We start from the raw sequence: 20,588 nt of genomic DNA, 5'->3' as shown, positions 1-20,588 counted from the left end.
AGAGAGACAGCCCTGGAAAGAGACAGCCCTGGAAGAGACAGACCTGGAAAGAGACAGACGAGGAAAGAGACAGCCCTGGAAAGAGACAGTCGGGCAAAGAGACAGCCAGGCAAAGAGACAGACAGGGAAAGAGAAAGACTGGGAAAGAGACAGAAGGGGAAATAGACAGAAGGGGAAAGAGACAGAAGGGGAAAGAGACAGAAGGGGAAAGAGACAGAAGGGGAAGGAGACAGACGGGGAAAGGGACAGACCTGCAAAGAGACAGCCGCGCAAAGAGACAGCCCTGGAAAGAGACATCCCTGGAAAGAGACAGCCCTGGAAAGAGACAGACCTGGAAAGAGAAAGACGGGGAAAGAGAGACAGACAGACACAGACGGATACAGAGAAAGAGAGAGACACAGAGATAGAGAGAGACTGACAGAGAGACTAATACAGAGACAGACAGAGAAACTGATACAGACATACAGACAGAGACAGACACACAGAGACAGACAGACAGATAGTTACTATCGCGGGCAACGCCAGGGTACTACAGCTAGTAACTAATAATAACCAGTATGGATTCATAAAAGATAAGTCGTGTATAACCAGCATGTTGGGGTTTTATGAGGAGGTCAGTGCAAATCTAGATTTTGGTAATGGAGGTGATGTGATTTATTTGGACTTTTCAAAGGTATTTGATACTGTGCCAAACAACAGTCTTATAATGAAGCTCCAGAAGCAGGGACTAGGGGAAACTATAAGCAGATGGGTAAGGAATTGACTAAGGCCCATTTCACACGTCAGTGAAAAACACAGACGTTCTTCACTGACGTGTAAAACACGCACATGTCCCTCCGTGTTCCATGATTCACGGCACACGTGGGTTGTCCATATGCAATCCGTGATCTGTGATCCCGTGATTGCATATGGACATTATTCACCTGCCTTCACTGCTGCTGTCCATGGTGCTGAAGTCTCCAGCTCTGCAGCGTCCGCCCACCGCTCTCAGCAGCTACTTCCTGGTCGGCAGTTTCTGCTTTCATGAATATTCATGAGCCAGGCAGGAGCTGCCGAAAGCAGACGCTGCAGAGCGAATCGCAGGCAAGGTGAGTTGAAAATTTTTAATATTTAATATGTCCTTGATTTTCTTGTACGTGTTTCACTGATCACACACGGATCACACCATAGTGTGGTCCGTGGGTCATCAGTGATGCCAGTCAAAAACTGACATGTCTCAGTGCAGAATCACGGCCAAGGGTGCACGCTGCACGGAGACACGTTCAGTGAAAAATCACTGATGTGTGAGCAGACCCATTGATTAAAATGGGTCTGCGTATGTCAGTGATTCCGGTACGTTTTAAAAAAAGCACAAACGTACCAGAATCACTGACGTGTGAAACAGGCCTATAAAATAGGAAACAGAGTAGTCATAAATGGTACATTATCTAATTGGGCTATAGTCAGTGGTGGGGTACTGCAGGGATCTGTGCTAGGACCGATTCTTTTTAATCTCTTTATTATTGACCTTGTATATGGGATTGCGAGTAAAGTGTCAATCTTTGCTGACAATACCAAACTATGTAGGATATTAAAAATTGACCTTAGTAGTAAAATATTACAAAACAATCTGGATAAGATGTCAGAGTGGGTAAACACTTGGCAAATAAGCTTTAATGTTGGTAAATGTAGAGTAATGCGCCTAGGACTGAGTAATTCTGTTGCTGCATACACATTAAATTGAATTAAACTCGGGACTACAGAACAGAAGAAAGGCTTAAGTATTTTGGTTACAAGAAAGCGCAGCAGCACTCAATGTCAAGCAGCAGCTACAAATGCAAACAAAATTTTAGGGTGTATAAAAAAAAGAGATTAGGTCCCGTGAACCCAACGTATTGTTACCCCTATATATCGGGCAACTAGATTATTGCAAGGGATGTAAAGCCTTCCATAAGATGAGAGGTTGAAAAAGTTAGATATGTTTAGCTTAGAAAAAAGACTTCTCAGAGAAGATCTCATTTATATGTGTAAATACATGTGTGGTCAATATAAAGGACTGGCACATGGCTTATTTCTTCCAAAGACAATACTAAGGATCAGAGGGCATTCACTGCGAGTGGAAGAAAAGTGATTCTGACAGCTAAATAGGAAAGGGTTCTTTACAGTTAGAGCAGTCAGACTGTGGAATGCCCTACCACAAGAGGTAGTAATGGCAGATACTATAACAACTTTCAAAAAAAGGGTGGATAATTTCCTCAGTACATACAACATTGTCATTTATATTGTAAATTATTTAGAGACGAAATGTATAATTGGTGGAGGAAGGTTCAGCTAGATGAACCTAAGTCTTTTTTCCACCTATGTAACTATGAAATACCACCTTTAAACTCAATAATACAAACTTAATCTTTATATTACTTTTCTCAAAATTCTTCAGTATTTCTTCGGGACTGAATGCTGAACAGTGCTCATACTGCTTATGCTCATGACTCAGTGCATCTGTCTAGGTAGGAGCTATTAGCCTGCAGACCAGGAATAAAGATGGAATTGTGCTGCTGCTGTGTTTAGAGCTAAGTCGATTGCCCTACACTTATACTTTGAAACAAGCCCTCAGCTATGTTTTATACCTGTAAGAGGAAATAATACTTCCATTCATCGTAAACAATGAAATCTTAAGACTGTATGATAATTAGGACCTAAAAACACAATATACGTAGAAAAATATGGGTAACGTTTCAATATACAATAATGTTTTATTTTTCTAGTACTGAAGATCCCCTTCATTTGCTGTTGTGTATTATTTTATCATACAGCATATATTTGTGTATTGCTACCTTTAGTTCTGTATGCATCAGCAGGTAAATGAAATGACTAACAGGCACAGAAAAGGTCAACCCCTGGCCTCTCTTATAGAAGCAAAAGTTTATATGAGTAATGATCATTTTTATATACAAGTAAATGGGATACAGATGTTACCTAAAGTTTAAGTTGAATTGGAAAACTCATAAACAATCAAACCTGAGCAGCAAAGTTTACATGCCAGAGAGCACACTCTTTTTAACCTTCAGGTCAGATGCAAAAATGCAACCTAGTTAACTAATGGGTAGAGATTATTGCCATATGAAACTAATTTAAAAATGTAGGTGGTCATGTCTCATTTAACTGCAGACTGGTGTAGGTGTTAAACATTGTCACGTTAATGGAGCACTAACTGTTCTTACAATTTAAAGCCCTAAAGTCCATTATCTTTGAAACAAGTGTATCATTTAATGCTATCTTGAGAAATATGTTGAAAGGTTTCATGGTGAAATCAGTGGTTAGCACTGGTTATTATCACAGCTGTGTTCACACCATTCTTGCATTACAATCATTTTTAGTACACCTAGTCTTTGAATAATAATTTAATCTCCATATATTACACATTAGGACTTTGTTCACATCTTCACCATAACCTTTGTATACAGTGTGTCCACCCATATCCTGTCCAGCACCATTAACTTGAGAACGGCGGCAGCTATAGGCATAAAGGTGGTGTCTAGGTATAGTAAAGTAGCATTGCACCACCAGGTGGAAAACAACGAAGTTAGCATTTTTATCTCGAAAACGGAACGAAATAAAGAAAAAAAGTGAATTACAAAGTTGTAGGGCATAATCAATTCAGTACGAATCGACACCTTGCATACATATGCTATGATTAGAACGTGTAAAACTCACAAGGCTGCGGACGTGATGCGATACCTCATGGAGACCTTCCTACAAATCATTGGGTATGGTGGCTGCGTGGAGTGGCCTCCACACTCACCTGACGTGACCCCATTGGACTTCTTTCTGTGAGGTTACATCAAACAGCAGGTGCATGTTACCCATCCACCAACATTGCAGGACCTATGACGACATATCACAGATGCTTGTGCAAACGTGTCACCTACCATATTGCACAACGTGCAGCAAGATACAGTATGCTGTCCAGAGTCCAGATGTGCATTGTATCTGACGGTGGCCACTTTGAGCATCAAAGCTAAATGAGCGCCATATGCATGACCAGCATTCAATGTTTTGGAGGGGTCATGGGTTTCATATCATAGCATTTCTGTATGCAAGGTGTCGATTCGTATTGAATTGATGATGCAATACAATTTTTTAATTCACTTTTTTTCTCTATCTCGTTCCGTTTTTGAGATAAAAATGCTAACTCCGTTGTTTTCCACCAGGTGGCGCAATAGGTGGTTTCATTGCGTAGCGCATGGCTACTTTACTATACCTAGACACCACTTCTATGCCTATAGCTGCCGCTGTTCTCAAGTTAATGGCAGTGGACTGAATATGGGTGGACACACTGTACAGTGGAAGCCTCTGTTGGATACATCTTAAAATTAATCCCAATGGAGTCCAAAAAACCCTATTGACATATGGAGGAAATTTACTAAATAAAATGCTCCAGAACACTGCCGAAAATTGAGCCAGAATTCTACCATGTCCCATGTTTATTAATGGCTTTAGACATGTTTGTGTCTCACCAGACATTGTTATAAATTGTTTAGAAAAGAAGGTCAGGGGATGTTGAGTTTGACAGCCTCATAGAAATAAATGACCGATTGCCATGGACATCTGCAAAAGCCCTTAGAGTGAGAAGAAAGTGAGCAGAAAGTTTCTAAGTCCTCCTCAAAATTTCTCAAAAATGTGGAGTTTCTGCTCAGTTTACACTCCAAAAGCTATGCAAAAAGACTCAGTCTAAAGGCCCCGTCAAACTAAGCAACATCGCTAGCAACATTGCTGCTAACGAACAACTTTTGTGACGTAGCAGCGATGTTGCTAGTGATGTCGCTGTGTGTGACATCCAGCAACAACCTGGCCCCTGCTGTGAGGTCGTTGGTTGTTGCTGAATGTCCTGGGCCATTTTTTAGTTGTTGCTGTCCCGCTGTGAAGCACAGATCGCTGTGTGTGACAGCGAGACAACAACAACTAAATGTGCAGGCAGCAGGAGCCGGCTTCTGCGGAGGCTGGTAACCACAGTAAACATCGGGTAACCAAGAAGCCCTGTCCTTGGTTACCCGATATTTACCTTTGTTACCAGCCTCCGCCGCTCTCACTGTCAGTGCCGGCTCCTGCTCTGTGCACGTGTAGCTGCAGGACACATCGGGTTAATTAACCCGATGTGTGCTGTAGCTAGGAGAGCAGGGAGCCAGCGCTAAGCATTGTGCGCTGCTCCCTGCTCTGTGCACATTTAGCTGCAGCACACATCGGGTAATTAACCCGATGTGTGCTGTAACTAGGAGAGCAAGGAGCCAGCGCTCAGTGTGCGCTGCTCCCTGCTCTCTGCACGTGTAGCTGCGTGCGCTGGTAACCAAGGTAAATATCGGGTTGGTTACCCGATATTTACCTTAGTTACCAAGCGCAGCATCTTCCACGCGGTGCTGGGGGCTGGTCACTGGTTGCTGGTGAGCTCACCAGCAACTCGTGTAGCGACGCTCCAGCGATCCCTGCCAGGTCAGGTTGCTGGTGGGATCGCTGGAGCGTCGCAGTGTGACATCTCACCAGCAACCTCCTAGCAACTTACCAGCGATCCCTATCGTTGTTGGGATCGCTGGTAAGTTGTTTAGTGTGACTGGACCTTAAGGCCACCACTAACGTCCGGATCAAAGATGAGCGGTATCTGGGCACTGCAGACAGTGACCTCCACAGGGAAAGATAAGATAAGAACTGGTTTGTCATTCACAAGCACAACTCGTTTCAGGGATGATCCGGCCCCTTCATCAAATGATTGAAGGTAAAAGTAAAACGGAGTGCTAAGGAGCAGAATACAGGGATACAGGGAAACAAAAGTTTTTGATGTAAAAAAACTTTTTTTTATTAAATTAAACTACCCTCTAACGGCCACAACGCATTTCGACAGCTGTATTGCTGTCTTCATCAGGTAATTAAAGGGAATGACTATAAAAACAGCATATATAGCTAAGGAAAACAATTGATTGGGTGGTAGGACTGGTCATAATTGAAGCAAAATTTAACCATTAAAGACCTGGTCAGCATTTCTTAAAATCACAAATAAAAACAATTAAAAAACTAAAAGACAAGGACACTACAACACAAAAAAGGGAAAAACAAAAAACGCGCACATGTGTGCGCATAATTAATGCACACAGATGGGTACGTGTCGCCCAAAAAAAGAGAAACTTGATTCCAATACAATCGGCACCCCGCCACATACATCAATATTGCCATAGAAGAAGTTAGAAAAGAGAGCCAAAAATTAAATATGGTCAAATGCAATTCATCAAGCGGCTTAAACTAATGTTTTGTGACATTATCAATAGTGAGATTATGCCCCTCAGGGGCCAGCGTCCCCAGTTTAAAAATCCAATAGCTCTCTTTTTTATTAAACTATTGAACCGATCAGGGTCCGTATCGGTTACTCTATCTATAACAGTAAGTTTCATCAATTTAGGATCTCTGCCATGAAAGTTGTTATAATGTTTGGACAGGCTATGGAGCTGGTAGCCTGTCTGAATATTGTGCCTGTGTTTATTAAGACGGGCGTGCACTGTCTGCACCATGCGGCCCACATATTGAAGGCCGAATGTGTACTCCAAAAGATAGATCACATACATAGATTGGCAAGTTAGCTTATGGTTAATGGAGTAAGTCATGCCTGTTGTATAGGAGGAAAAAGTTTTTACCCCCTTAACAATGACATCACAGCAGAGGCACCTCGGCGCACCACAAGGATAGCAGCTCAAACTGTCCCCGTCATGACCACAACCGTCAAGGAGGGATTTAGCTCCTTCCTTAATATGAGTGTTAATTCTTGTTATATTACTAGGGGCTAACATATTGCATAAGCTTTTGTTCTTCCTAAAAATAATCAGAGGTTTATCTGGTAAACTTTTTGAGAGTACGGGGTCACCTTTCAAAATGAACCAGAATTTGCTTAATAATGCTTGGATAACCATTCTGGGGCGACAGAAAGTGGTCACCAAACTCCATTTGTTGAAGTTAGAAGTCTCCTTTGTGTCCCTATCCAACCCCTCACTGATTTTATCAATACAAAATTCCTGGGACAAACATTTGGTTCTCCTAAAGACATCTTGTAGAAGCTTGAAGGGGTACCCTTTTTGTAAAAAACGTTTTTTCAAAATAGCAGATTCTTGGATGAAATCCAGATCTCTAATACAGTTTTTACGTACCCTCCAGTATTGGCCGTAAGGGACGTTGATGACCCAGTTGGGGAGGTGTCCACTGTCAAAGCGCAAATAGCTATTGACATCCACTGGTTTGAAATACGTGGAGGTGAACACTCTCCCCTCATCATCAAAACGTACCAGAAGGTCCAAATACTGGAGGGCATTGGTGGAAAAGTGGCTGTGAATCTGAGGTCCCAGGGGTTGGCATTAAGGTCATCAACGAATTTGAGGGCCTCCTCCTCAGTTCCCCTCCAGAGGAGGAAGAGATCGTCTATATATCTCCGGTAATATACTATCCTTTCAGAAAAGGTGGACTGCGCGATAAACAGGGACTCGAACGCACCCATAAAAAGGTTAGCATAACTGGGCGCGAAACGACTCCCCATCGCGCAGCCCCTTCTCTGATGGTGTATAATGCCCTCAAATGTAAAAACATTATTGGTAAGGTAAAAATAAAGTGGATAGCTGACAACAGGAACTCACATTGGGGGTTGGATAGGGAAACATCATCTTCCAAATACTTGCGAATGGCAGATAGGCCGAAAGTCATGGGAAATGTTGCTATAGAGAGTGGCAACATCAAGGCTAAGGAAACCAATATCGGGAATAGTGGGAAGTGCTCGAAGTTCTTTGATTAGTTGGGAAGAATCCTTAAGATAAGGGAAGGGTCAAAACATATTTTTGGAGAAATAAATGAACATAATGGGATAAGTTACATGTAATAGATTGTGTACCTGAAATTATAGAAGGACCTGGGGGATTCGTAGGGTGTTTGTGTAATTTGGGAAGAAAGTAAAAATAGGGAATTTTATAACTTATAATGTCTAAAAATTTCCATTCTTTTTTATTTAGAATACCAATGGTGAAGGCACCCTTAACCAATTTCTTATATTCAAGGAAAATTTCTATTGAGGGATCATGATCTAACTGTGCATAGTAGTCAGTGTCACCCAGGATCCTGATCCCTTCCCCTATATACCAGGACCGATTCATCAGGACTATGCCCCCCCCCTTATCGGCGTTCTTTATTACAATGTTTTTATTCTTACGAAGGGACAGGATGGCTTTCCTTTCGCCATTGTTTAAGTTGTCTTTATACCTAGGGTAAGTAAGGGAGCGGACTTCTTTAAGAACCAAATGTTGAAAAGTTTCTATATAAGAGCCTCTATGATGTAAAGGATAGAAATTACTTGAACTTTTTTTATTTCTACATGTGTATAGTTATCTATAGCAGAGTTGGGGGGGTCATTGGAGGTTTTAGGTGGAATCGGCTTTTTAATAGTTTCTTCAATTAAGTAATGACGTTGTATTGTAATTTTCTTTAAAAAATACCTGTCACCGGGTACTACTCAGCGCGTCTCCTCCTTCTCTCTTCATCAAATGATGTCATACAATGGGTTTAGTATATTAGGGTACTTATTCCCAACAAATCATAATTCAGTAAAAACAATAATTACACCACAAATTACAAAAAAGGAAGCATACCAAACACACTTACATGGCTAACAATAAATTATTGCATACGGACATAAAAAAGAATAAAGGGGGCTTTACACGCTGCGACATCGCTAATGCGGAGTCGTTGGGGTCACGGAATTTGTGACGCACATCCGGCCGCATTAATGATGTTGCTGCGTGTGACACCGATGAGCGATTTTGCATCGTTGCAAAAACGTGCAAAATCACTCATCGGTGACATGGGGGTCCATTCTCGATTATCGTTACTGCAGCAGTGATGATGTAGTTCGTCGCTCCTGCGGCAGCACACATCGCTATGTGTGACGCCGCAGGAACGAGGAACCTCTCCTTACCTGACTCCTGGCCGCTATGAGGAAGGAAGGAGGTGGGCGCGATGTTCTGGCCACTCATCTCCGCCCCTCCGCTTCTATTGGGCGGCCACTCAGTGACGTCGCTGTGACGCCGCACGGACCGCCCCCTTAGAAAGGAGGCGGTTCGCCGGTCACAGCGACGTCGCCGGGCAAGTAAGTATGTGTGACGGGTCTGCGCGATGTTGTGCGGCACGGGCAGCGATTTGCCCGTGTCGCACAACAGATGGGGGCGGGTACCCACGCTAGCGATATCGGGACCGATATCGCAGCGTGTAAAGTAGCCTTTAATCCTGAATGTATAGGATTGGATTGTACAATATTAAGTAATTATACTGAATTGTAAATAGATTACACCAATTAGAATTGCTGAAAGTTGGGAAAGTTGGATAATGACTGATGATACATATTTATATATGTATAAATCTATATAAATGTATGCACACTAAGTTATGTATGCCCATGTAGAATCACAATTCCACCACGTGGGTTTTAGTTCTGCTGAACTTGGATAAAAATATACTAAAAATGAGATTAAATGTGAATACAAGACAAAGAGGTTTTACTAATTCTAAGCAAACTTAATCGGTTCTATGTTCCAGATCAGTTAATTTCCTACAGGTCCCAAAGTTATATCATTAGTAGAGTTGAGCGCGGTTCGTGGTTCGCGGTTCTCCAGTTCGCGGTTCGAGTGATTTTGGGGGGTGTTCTAGATCGAACTAGAACTCGAGCTTTTTGCTAAAAGAACGTTAGCTCGAGTTACGTTCGATAATGGTTCTGTCAGCCAAAAGCCAAGCTAATTACTAGCTGGCTTTTCGCTGTACTAGTGTAAGTCACTCTGTGATTCACACTATTATGAAATTTCAGCGTATAGTGTGCGGGGACTGCGCATTCAGATCACCGCTGCTGGGATAATGGCGATCGCCATTTTTTTTTTTTCTTTTCTTCCTTCCCTAAGCGTGCGTGTAGTGGGGCGGGCCAGCATGTCAGCCAATCCCAGACACACACACAGCTAAGTGGACTTTTTGCCAGAGAAGCAAGGGCATGTGTCATAGGCTGTCCATGTCACATGTTCTTGCATTATAAAAACGGACATTTTGTTCCAGCACGGCATTATCTGCCTTCTTCGTCTGGGTGTCAGTCACCGCTGACGCAGCTCCTGCCGCCGATCCTGCTGTGTACGCTATACACACAGCGTTCTACAGATTAGGGATAGAAGTTTCTTTCAGCCCTTGTAAGGGCTAATTACAATTGGCTCAGAGCCATAGGTGACAGTCAGGTCCGTGGAAGCAGTTTTTAACAGCTACAGATAACAGCGTCTATGTAGCTAAGCTCAGGGACTTCCTTGCTGCATTTCACCATTAGGAGGGATAGAAAGTGAGGCTTCCTTTCCTCTACACTGACGAACAACCCGGCCACTGTACCCTCCTGCCCTTTTTAGCAAAGCCATTTTAATTGCAGAGTGCTGCCAGTTAGTGCCATCCAAAGAGTGGCTGCTGTCCTCCATTATTGTGGCACTTGTGCCAAGCAAGCCCCACCACCTCTGCATTCTCCCCTCCTGCACATTTTTGCAAAGCCATTTTAATTGAAAAGAGTGCTGCCAGTTAGTGGCATCTTAAAAGTGTCTGTTGGACATCATTAGTGTCCCACTGGTGCCAAGCTATTTCCAGCACCTCTGCATTGCACCCTCAAGCTCTTTTTTACTAAGCCATTATAATAGCAAACACTGAGCAAACTTAGTGGCATCCTAAAAGTGGCTGTTGGACATCATTAGTGTCCCACTGGTGCCAAGCTATTTCCAGCACCTCTGCATTGCACCCTCAAGCTCATTTTTACTAAGCCATTATAATAGCAAACACTGAGCAAACTTAGTGACATCCTAAAAGTGGCTGTTGGACATCATTAGTGTCCCACTGGTGCCAAGCTATTTCCAGCACCTCTGCATTGCACCCTCAAGCTCATTTTTACTAAGCCATTATAATAGCAAACACTGAGCAAACTTAGTGACATCCTAAAAGTGGCTGTTGGACATCATTAGTGTCCCACTGGTGCCAAGCTATTTCCAGCACCTCTGCATTGCACCCTCAAGCTCATTTTTACTAAGCCATTATAATTGCAAACTGTGCTGCCAGTTTAAGGGCCATAGTTGCATTGTCAGGGATAGTCTGTGTTGTTTCTTCTGCTGCCAATAAAGCTAGACCACCTCTGCAATCTACACCACCTCTCAATTTTTACTACCACATTTTAAGTGGACAATCTTGTTGCAATCAAAATGAGTGGCAAAATGACAGATGCTGGTGGGAAGGGGAAGAGGCGTGTTGGAAAAGGGAAAAAAAGTTTCTGTCCGTGGGGAAGGTGGCAAAGCTCCATTAACATCTGCTGAAGATAGGCCATCTTCCATCAAAAGTAAGATGTCTACTACTTTCCGTGGACAATCAGATGTGCTCCCTTTTTTTACGGAACAAAACAACTGGAACAAAGGGAGATGATGCACAAAAAAAGCACATGCTTGAATGGATCTCAAGTGCTCCAACAAGTGCCCTCTCCTCCACCTCATCCAAAAAAAAACAGTCCTCTGAGTTGTCATCCCAATCACATTTGCTTTCTCCCAGCTCTCAAGTCTCCACCCGCCCTGCACAGTATGGTGGAACAGAGATGGCTGAGTCTGCAGAGCTGTCCCAAGCTACAATGAGTACAGACCAGGAAATGGTCTGCAGTGATGCCCAGAACCTTTGTGACTCAGATTCTGGCTGTAATGACAAAGTTTCTGAGCATAATGTTGACCCTTATTCACAAACTGTAACACCTGTTGGTAGAGACAATGAGGAACATACTGATGACGATGAGACGCAGATACCAGATTGGGATGACAACTTAAATATTCGGTCAGGGCAGGGAGAGGCTCGGTCTGAGGGTGAGAGTAGTGCAAGCACAATGCTTGATGAGGAAGTTCTAGATCCCACCTACTGTCAACCCACAGTCAGGCACTCGAGGAGGTCAACAGAGGCAGTGGAGGAGGATGCAACTGACGACAAAGTTACCTTGCGCCTTCCTGGACAGAGGAGGAGTACTGGTAGCATGTCTACAACTGCATCCTCAGCCACCACTCTGCCTCTGAGCACAAGTCGGGGTGGCTCTGCAGCTCGCATGGCCTCTAAGCCTTGCCTAGCCTGGTCCTTTTTTAACCTTAAAAGGATCGCCCAAATCATGTGATCTGTAAAATTTGTCGGGAATCTGTTAGTAGAGGAAAAAACCTCAGCAGTTTGACAACTTCTTCCATGAATCGTCACATGAATAAATATCATATGTCCCAGTGGGAAGCTCACCGTGCTGCAATGCGGCCTAGTGGAGCGGACCATCCACCGCCTGCCCCTTCCAGTGCATCCGCGCGCTCTTCATCTTCTAGGACTGTGGGGACAGCTGTCACACCTGGTTTTCCATGCACAACTTCCACCACTGTAACCGCAACAAGCAGTTTGTTTGGTAGGTCGTCAGTTGGTTTGGAAGGGGAAACAAGTGCGTGTGTACAGCTCTCTCAGACATCGATAGCACCAACGTTGGATGAAGGCAGCATCATGTCTTCGCCTGCACTTTGCTCACAAACCTGCATTTTTCCAGGGACACCCTACTCACCACCGTCTACACACAGCAGCCAGATCTCTGTCCCTCAGATGTGGACAAATAAAAGGCCATTTCCTACGACCCATGACAAAGCTAAGAGGTTGACTTTATTCCTCTGTAAGCTCTTGGCTACCAAAATGCTGCCTTTCTGCCTGGTGGACACACAGGATTTTAGAGACCTTATGTCTGTCGCTGTGCCCCAGTACCAGATGCCCAGTTGCCACTACTTCTCTAAGAAAGGTGTGCCTGCGCTACACCAGCATATCGCACACAACATCACCGCTTCCTTGAGAAACTCTGTGTGTGAACGGGTGCATTTCACCACTGATACTTGGACCAGTAAGCATGGAAAGGGACGTTACATGTCGCTGACTGGGCACTGGGTAACTATGGTGATAGATGGTGAAGGGTCTGCTGCACAAGTCTTGCCATCCCCACGACTTGTGTGTCAATCCTCTGTTTGTCCAAGTTCCTCCACCTTCTGCCTCCTCAACCTCGTCTGGCTTCTCCACCTCCACCCCAAACCTGCCTGCTCAGGCCACCAGCGTTGTAACTGCGCAGAAGGAATCACGCACCCCTCATTACTATGCTGGCAGCAGAGCGCAACGGCATCAGGCGGTCTTTATCTTGAAATGTCTTGGAAATAAGAGTCACACAGCGGCTGAGTTGTGGGCAGCTCTGGAGACTGAGTTTGGTAAATGGTTGTCTCCACTCAACCTGCAGCCTGGTAAGGCCGTGTGCGACAATGCTGCAAACCTGGGTGCGGCCCTTCGCCTGGGCAAGGTGACACACGAGCCTTGTATGGCTCACGTGTTGAACCTTGTTGTCCAGCAATTTTTAACACACTATCCCGGCCTAGATGGCCTTCTGAACAGGGCACGAAAGCTGTCTGCTCACTTCCGCCGTTCAACCGCCGCAGCTGAGCGACTTGCATCGCTCCAGAAGTCTTTCGGCCCGCCAGTTCATCGCCTGAAATGCGATGTGCCGACACGCTGGAATTCGACTCTCCACATGTTACATCGACTGTGGCAGCACCACCAAGCCCTGGTGCAATACGTCATGACGTATATAAGATCAAATACATCTGATACATCATAATCATTCAATGATGGAAACTCCCAACAAATATCATAATCCCAAAAAATGGAGTCATATTCCAAAATTCCATATAAAATTCCAATTTTATTAGATACAAGATCATAAAATCAATCATAATACAAAGTACAAAAAGGGGAGGGTAAAAAGTGCAAGGTAAGGAGCAGCAATTTCACCACAGGTGCAGTACTTTGAGAGCATAGATGTTATTTAAGGGGATAAGGTATAAGGCATACCAAAACAATAGATTTATAGGCGCCAACCATGTCCCACTATATGTAAGGTGCTTGCCAGCTGGTACCAGTGCCTAAAATAGTCAGACAGTTCCAAAAGTAGGACCACATCCCAATCTGCTGCAGGATCAACACACCACCTCCACATGAGAAGTGACCTTGAATGCAGGGGTGTTACTATGCATCAAACAACCCCTATGGTGTTAGTATCGTGCATCCATCGGTCCGACCATATGGGAGTGGAGGGTGACCCCAGCATTAGGTGAAGGATAGGGTCAACAATAGATAACCAGCGCTGGTATGCAGGGTCATGTACGCATAGGTGAAAATACCTCCCTGCAAACTTAGCCGACAAAACCCAGTTACATTAACATTGCTCACCCATAAGGTAAATCTGCGGTAAGTGCTGTTTTGTAGGCCCCAACGCTGCGTTTCGCGAGGAAGCCCTACGCGAAACGCAGCGTTGGGGCCTACAGGACAGCACTTACCGCAGATTTACCTTATGGGTGAGCAATGTTAATGTAACTGGGTTTTGTCGGCTAAGTTTGCAGGGAGGTATTTTCACCTATGCGTACATGACCCTGCATACCAGCGCTGGTTATCTATTGTTGACCCTATCCTTCACCTAATGCTGGGGTCACCCTCCACTCCCATATGGTCGGACCGATGGATGCACGATACTAACACCATAGGGGTTGTTTGATGCATAGTAACACCCCTGCATTCAAGGTCACTTCTCATGTGGAGGTGGTGTGTTGATGCTGCAGCAGATTGGGATGTGGTCCTACTTTTGGAACTGTCTGACTATTTTAGGCACTGGTACCAGCTGGCAAGCACCTTACATATAGTGGGACATGGTTGGTGCCTATAAATCTATTGTTTTGGTATGCCTTATACCTTATCCCCTTAAATAACATCTATGCTCTCAAATTACTGCACCTGTGGTAAAATTGCTGCTCCTTACCTTGCACTTTTTACCCTCCCCTTTTTGTACTTTGTATTATGATTGATTTTATGATCTTGTATCTAATAAAATTGGAATTTTATATGGAATTTTGGAATATGACTCCATTTTTTGGGATTATGACGTCATGACGTATAGCCTGGGCCAACGAGATGCAGAGGTGGGGCAGATCACCCTGATGGAGTGGTCTCAGATCAAGGACCTATGCACCCTTCTGCACAGTTTCGACATGGCGACGAATATGTTTAGCGCTGACAATGCCAGTCATTTACATGCTGGAGCACACGCTAAACACTATTCGGAGTCAGGGGATGGGACAACAGGAAGGGGAGGAACTACAGGAGGATTCATATGTGCAAGGGACAACAACATCACCAAGGTCCAGACGTTCATCATCACCAAGGCGGCAGGCATGGGACCATGGGGGACAGGGATCAACAAGGGCGCATGGTAGCAGGCGAAATGTTGAGGAAGGTGCAGGAGAACATGAAGAAATGGAGGAAGAACTGTCCATGGACATGGAAGACTCAGCAGATGAGGGAGACCTTGGTCAAATTTCAGTTGAAAGAGGTTGGGGGGAGATGTAAGAGGAAGAAAGAACGGTAACCACCTCTATGCCACAAACACAGTGTGGACTTGGTCCGCATGGCTGCGCAAGGCACATGACCGCCTTCTTGCTGCACTACCTCCAACATGACCCTCGTATTGTCAAAATTAGAAGTGATGATGAGTACTGGCTTGCCACACTATTAGATCCCCGGTACAAGTCCAAATTTTGTGACATAATTCCAGCCATAGAAAGGGACGCACGTATGCAGGAGTATCAGCAGAAGCTGTTACTCGATCTTAGCTCGGCTTTTCCACCAAACAACCGTGGTGCACGGAGTGAATCTCCCAGGAGTAACCCTTGCTTGCAGTGTTTCTCAAAATGATCCAAGATGAAGAGATCTGGGATCAGCAAAGACTTTGCTACCTACCCCGGTGCCATCCTGGGGACAGTTAAGGATGGCGTATTTTTGAATGTGCTTGATGCAAATCTACCTGTGAAGTGTACAACTGGGGCACAAGTGCTGCCACTGAAGGGGTGTCTGTGTGGCCCAATTTTTGGAAAAGAGAGAGACCCGCTTGGAGTCACCTTGCGGTGTTTTATATGATTTTAGAAGGGCATGCCATGCCTATATCTGTGTCTCGTCCTCTTTTTCCTCGTAACGCTGTTTTGTTTTCGCATGAGAATTTGTTCTTGTCACTTTCCCATGTGTTTGTGTTGTGTTGTGAGTTGTTTGTCACCTTTTGGACACCTTTGAGGGTGTTTTCTAGGTGTTTTTATGTGTTTGTGATTGCCTCCCATTGTTTTCTATGGGTTCGAGTGGTTCGCCGAACCGGTTCGCCGAACCGAACTCGAACTAGGCCTCCGTTCGACGAACCAAGCTCGAGCCGAACCGCGACCGGTTCGCTCATCTCTAATCATTAGTCCTGAACTGTTTAATAATTAAGAAAAGGGAGGATTTTATTTTTCATTTGTTTATCTTTTTGTTTTTTTTTAATCTTTATTAGTTTATTTATTTCTTTATATGCTCATTTATTTAATTTGCAGACATTCTTTGATGTAGAAAACCACGGCACATCCAGCGAGTATCCAAAAGGTGCTTTATTCAGATCCAACAGTGCATTAAAACAGCGGGCAGAAGACCGGGTGCAGCTCTCCTGGGGCCACCACACAAGGGCAATTTGGGATGAGCCGGGGAGAGTGACGGGACTGTCGCATCTAATGGATGCGGCAATTCCGGGCGGCTGCTGGATGATATTGTTAGGCTGGGGGGCTCCCCATAACGTGGGGCTCCCCATCCTGAGAATACCAGCCTTCAGCCGTGTGGCTTTATCTTGGCTGGTATCAAAATTGGGGGGGACTGCACGGCGTTTTTTTTTTAATTATTTATTTATTTATTTTACTGCACGATATAGACCCGACCACCGGCGGCTGTGATTGGTTGCGTTGAGACAGCTGTCACTCAGCGTGGGGGCGGGTCTGACTGCAACCAATCATAGGCGCCGGAGGGCGGGGAAAACAGTGAATATGAGATGGATTAATGAGTGGCCGGCATTTTCAAAAGAGGAAAAGCCGCCGCAGCTTTGTGACAGCCGTGCAGCGCTGCGCCAGTGATCTGTGAGTATGAGAGAGGGGGGGAGAGGGAGGAGAGAGACCAGGAGTGATTTTAAATGATTTAGATCGTTCTGCTAGACATGCTGAGCATGCTCAGTAGAACGTGACGGATTCTGCCGCTTAGCGCATTGCGGCGGAATCCGCCACCGTAGACAATCATTACACACCTTTGCGGATACTAACGGAATCCGTCAAGGTGCAATATTTTAACGACACAAAAACGCTACATGTAGCGTTTCTTCCGCCCGATGCAGCGTCAAAATAACAATGCTGCGGATGCAACGCAGACACTTGCGTTACAGTGCGTCATCCATACAAGTCTATGGAGAATAGCGCAGTGCGTTAAAGGACTGCGCTATTCACCATAGCGGCGGACTGTGCTGAACGCAAGTGTGAAACCAGCCTAAGCAATTTATATGGTTCACTAGAAGGTGGCCCGATTCTACGCATCGGGTATTCTAGAATTTACGTATTGTGTAGTTCATGTATGATTTTTGTTATATATATATATATATAATGTTGTGTGTAGTTACCAAGTGTTTGTGTAGGCGCTGTACATGTTCTGGGTGTTGTCTGGGTGTGACGGGGGTGAGAGCGGTGTTGTATGTGTGTTGCGTTGTTTGTGGAGCGCTGTGTGTCTGTAGCGTTGTGTGTTGCGCGGTTTGTGTGTGTGTGGTGTGTTTTGGGGGGAGGTATGTTTTGTGCAATGTGTGTGTTGTGCGGTATGTGCGTATATTTGTGTGTGCCGCGGTGTTTGTGTGTTGGGTGTTGTGTGTGTGCAGCGTTGTCTGTGTGTGTAGGTGTCTGTGTAGGGCAGTTGTTTGTGGTTCCCAGTGTGTGTGTGTGTGTGTGTGTGTGTGTGTGTGTGTGTGTGGTGTGTTGTGCACTTCCCATTGTGCTCCATCCCCTATGCTGCGCACTCCTCATCGTGCTCCATCTCCCATGCTGCGCACTTCCCATCGTGCACCATCCGCCATGCTGCGCACTCCGAAACGTGCACCATCCGCCATGCTGCGCACTCCGAAACGTGCACCATCCGCCATGCTGCGCACTCCCAAACGTGCACCATCCGCCATGCTGCGCACTCCCAAACGTGCTCCATCCGCCAGTCTGCGCACTCCCAAACGTGCTCCATCCGCCATGCTTCGCACTCCCAAACGTGCTCCATCCGCCATGCTGCGCACTCCCAAACGTGCTCCATCCGCCATGCTGCGCACTCCCAAACGTGCTCCATCCGCCATGCTGCGCACTCCCAAACGTGCTCCATCCGCCATGCAGCGCACTCCCAAACGTGCTCCATCCGCCATGCTGCGCACTCCCAAACGTGCTCCATCCGCCATGCTGCGCACTCTCAAACGTGCTCCATCCGCCATGCTGCGCACTCCCAAACGTGCTCCATCCGCCATGCTGCGCACTCCCAAACGTGCTCCATCCGCCATGCTGCGCACTCCGAAACGTGCTCCATCCGCCATGCTGCGCACTCCCAAACGTGCTCCATCCGCCATGCTGCGCACTCCCAAACGTGCTCCATCCGCCATGCTGCGCACTCCCAAACGTGCTCCATCCGCCATGCTGCGCACTCCCAAACGTGCTCCATCCGCCATGCTGCGCACTCCCAAACGTGCTCCATCCGCCATGCTGCGCACTCCCAAACGTGCTCCATCCGCCATGCTGCGCACTCCCAAACGTGCTCCATCCCCCATGCTGCGCACCCCCCATTGTAATCCATCCCCCATGCTGCACCAGCATCAGCCCCTCTCTGTCCCCAGCCTCAGCCCTTCTCTGTCCCTAGCCTCAGCCCCTCTCTGTCCCCAGCCTCAGCCCCTCTCTGTCCCCAGCCTCAGCCCCTCTCTGTCCCCAGCCTCAGCCCCTCTCTGTCCCCAGCCTCAGCCCCTCTCTGTCCCCAGCCTCAGCCCCTCTCTGTCCCCAGCCTCAGCCCCTCTCTGTCCCCAGCCTCAGCCCCTCTCTGTCCCCAGCCTCAGCCCCTCTCTGTCCCCAGCCTCAGCCCCTCTCTGTCCCCAGCCTCAGCCCCTCTCTGTCCCCAGCCTCAGCCCCTCTCTGTCCCCAGCCTCAGCCCCTCTCTGTCCCCAGCCTCAGCCCCTCTCTGTCCCCAGCCTCAGCCCCTCTCTGTCCCCAGCCTCAGCCCTTCTCTGTTCCCAGCCTCAGCCCCTCTCTGTCCCCAGCCTCAGCCCCTCTCTGTCCCCAGCCTCAGCCCCTCTCTGTCCCCAGCCTCAGCCCCTCTCTGTCCCCAGCCTCAGCCCCTCTCTGTCCCCAGCCTCAGCCCCTCTCTGTCCCCAGCCTCAGCCCTTCTCTGTTCCCAGCCTCAGCCCCTCTCTGTCCCGAGCCTCAGCCCCTCTCTGTCCCCAGCCTCAGCCCCTCGCATCCACTCACACACACCCGATCGCATCCACTCACACACACCCGATCGCATCCACTCACACACACCCGATCGCATCCACTCACACACACCCGATCGCATCCACTCACACACACCCGATCGCATCCACTCACACACACCCGATCGCATCCACTCACAGACACTGACGATATCGCACATACGCGCTGATACTCACAACATCCGGACATACCACATGCCTCTGGCCATGTGATCCTCCGTCAGGTCCTGGAAGATCACAACAGCACAGTATCGAGGCCGAGAAGCAAGCGATATCGCCGGATGCTGTGAGTATGTGGATGCGATGTGTGTGTGAATTGTGTGTGAGGTGTTTGTGAGAGTGAGTGCGATCTGATGTGTGTGTATGCGTGTGTGTGTGCTGTTATGTTTGTGCGTGTGGAAGTCGCGCCGCTGCAGGACCTTCATTTACTGGTAACTATGCAAGCATGGTTACCAGCGCAAGACGTCCCCCGCTCGCACGGGAGCCGACACCAGCATACGGCGGCGGCGTACGCTGATGTGGGCTCCCGTTGGGGAGGGGGAAAAGGGGGGGGTGAGTACAGTACTCACCTGGGATTCGTGGGTCCGTGACCGTGCCAGTTCGGGCAATGCGGGGGGGGGGGGGGGGGAGGGGGGGAGAGCTAACGTCTATTGCGTGAGTGGGGCGGGGCGTGGCGTGGGCGAGTTGCCAATGCCTGCAGGGTGCCGGGGCGAGAGGCCAATCTGTGGGGGGGGGCAGAGCCTGGGCGAGCGGCTGGCCAATCCGTGTGGGGGCGCAGCCGGGGCGAGAGGCCAATCCGTGTGGGGGGGCGGGGCCATGGCGAACCCAGCGGCCAATCAGCTTTGTGTCACCGTAAGGACATGTCACGGTGACAGTGTCACGGTGACACTGTCACCGTGACACTGTCACCGTGACACAATTTTGGAGCATGACAGACAGACAGACAGACAGAATAAGGCAATTATATATATAGATTTGTGCATTTGGAATTTCTATGTTTGTCATAGTCCTTTTGACATAAATATTTTCATAATTTCATATTTATTTTATATTTTTCCCCAGAGGGTGTATGGTGCAGTGGGCGTTGGAAGAAGGTAGTCCACACAGATATTCAGTGCAACTGGTTTACTCA

Source organism: Anomaloglossus baeobatrachus, chromosome 1, assembly GCF_048569485.1.
Source record: "Anomaloglossus baeobatrachus isolate aAnoBae1 chromosome 1, aAnoBae1.hap1, whole genome shotgun sequence".
In the NCBI taxonomy this organism is placed as follows: Eukaryota; Metazoa; Chordata; class Amphibia; order Anura; family Aromobatidae; genus Anomaloglossus; species Anomaloglossus baeobatrachus.
The sequence above is the reverse complement of the archived record's forward strand: the minus strand, read 5'-3'. Positions refer to the sequence as shown.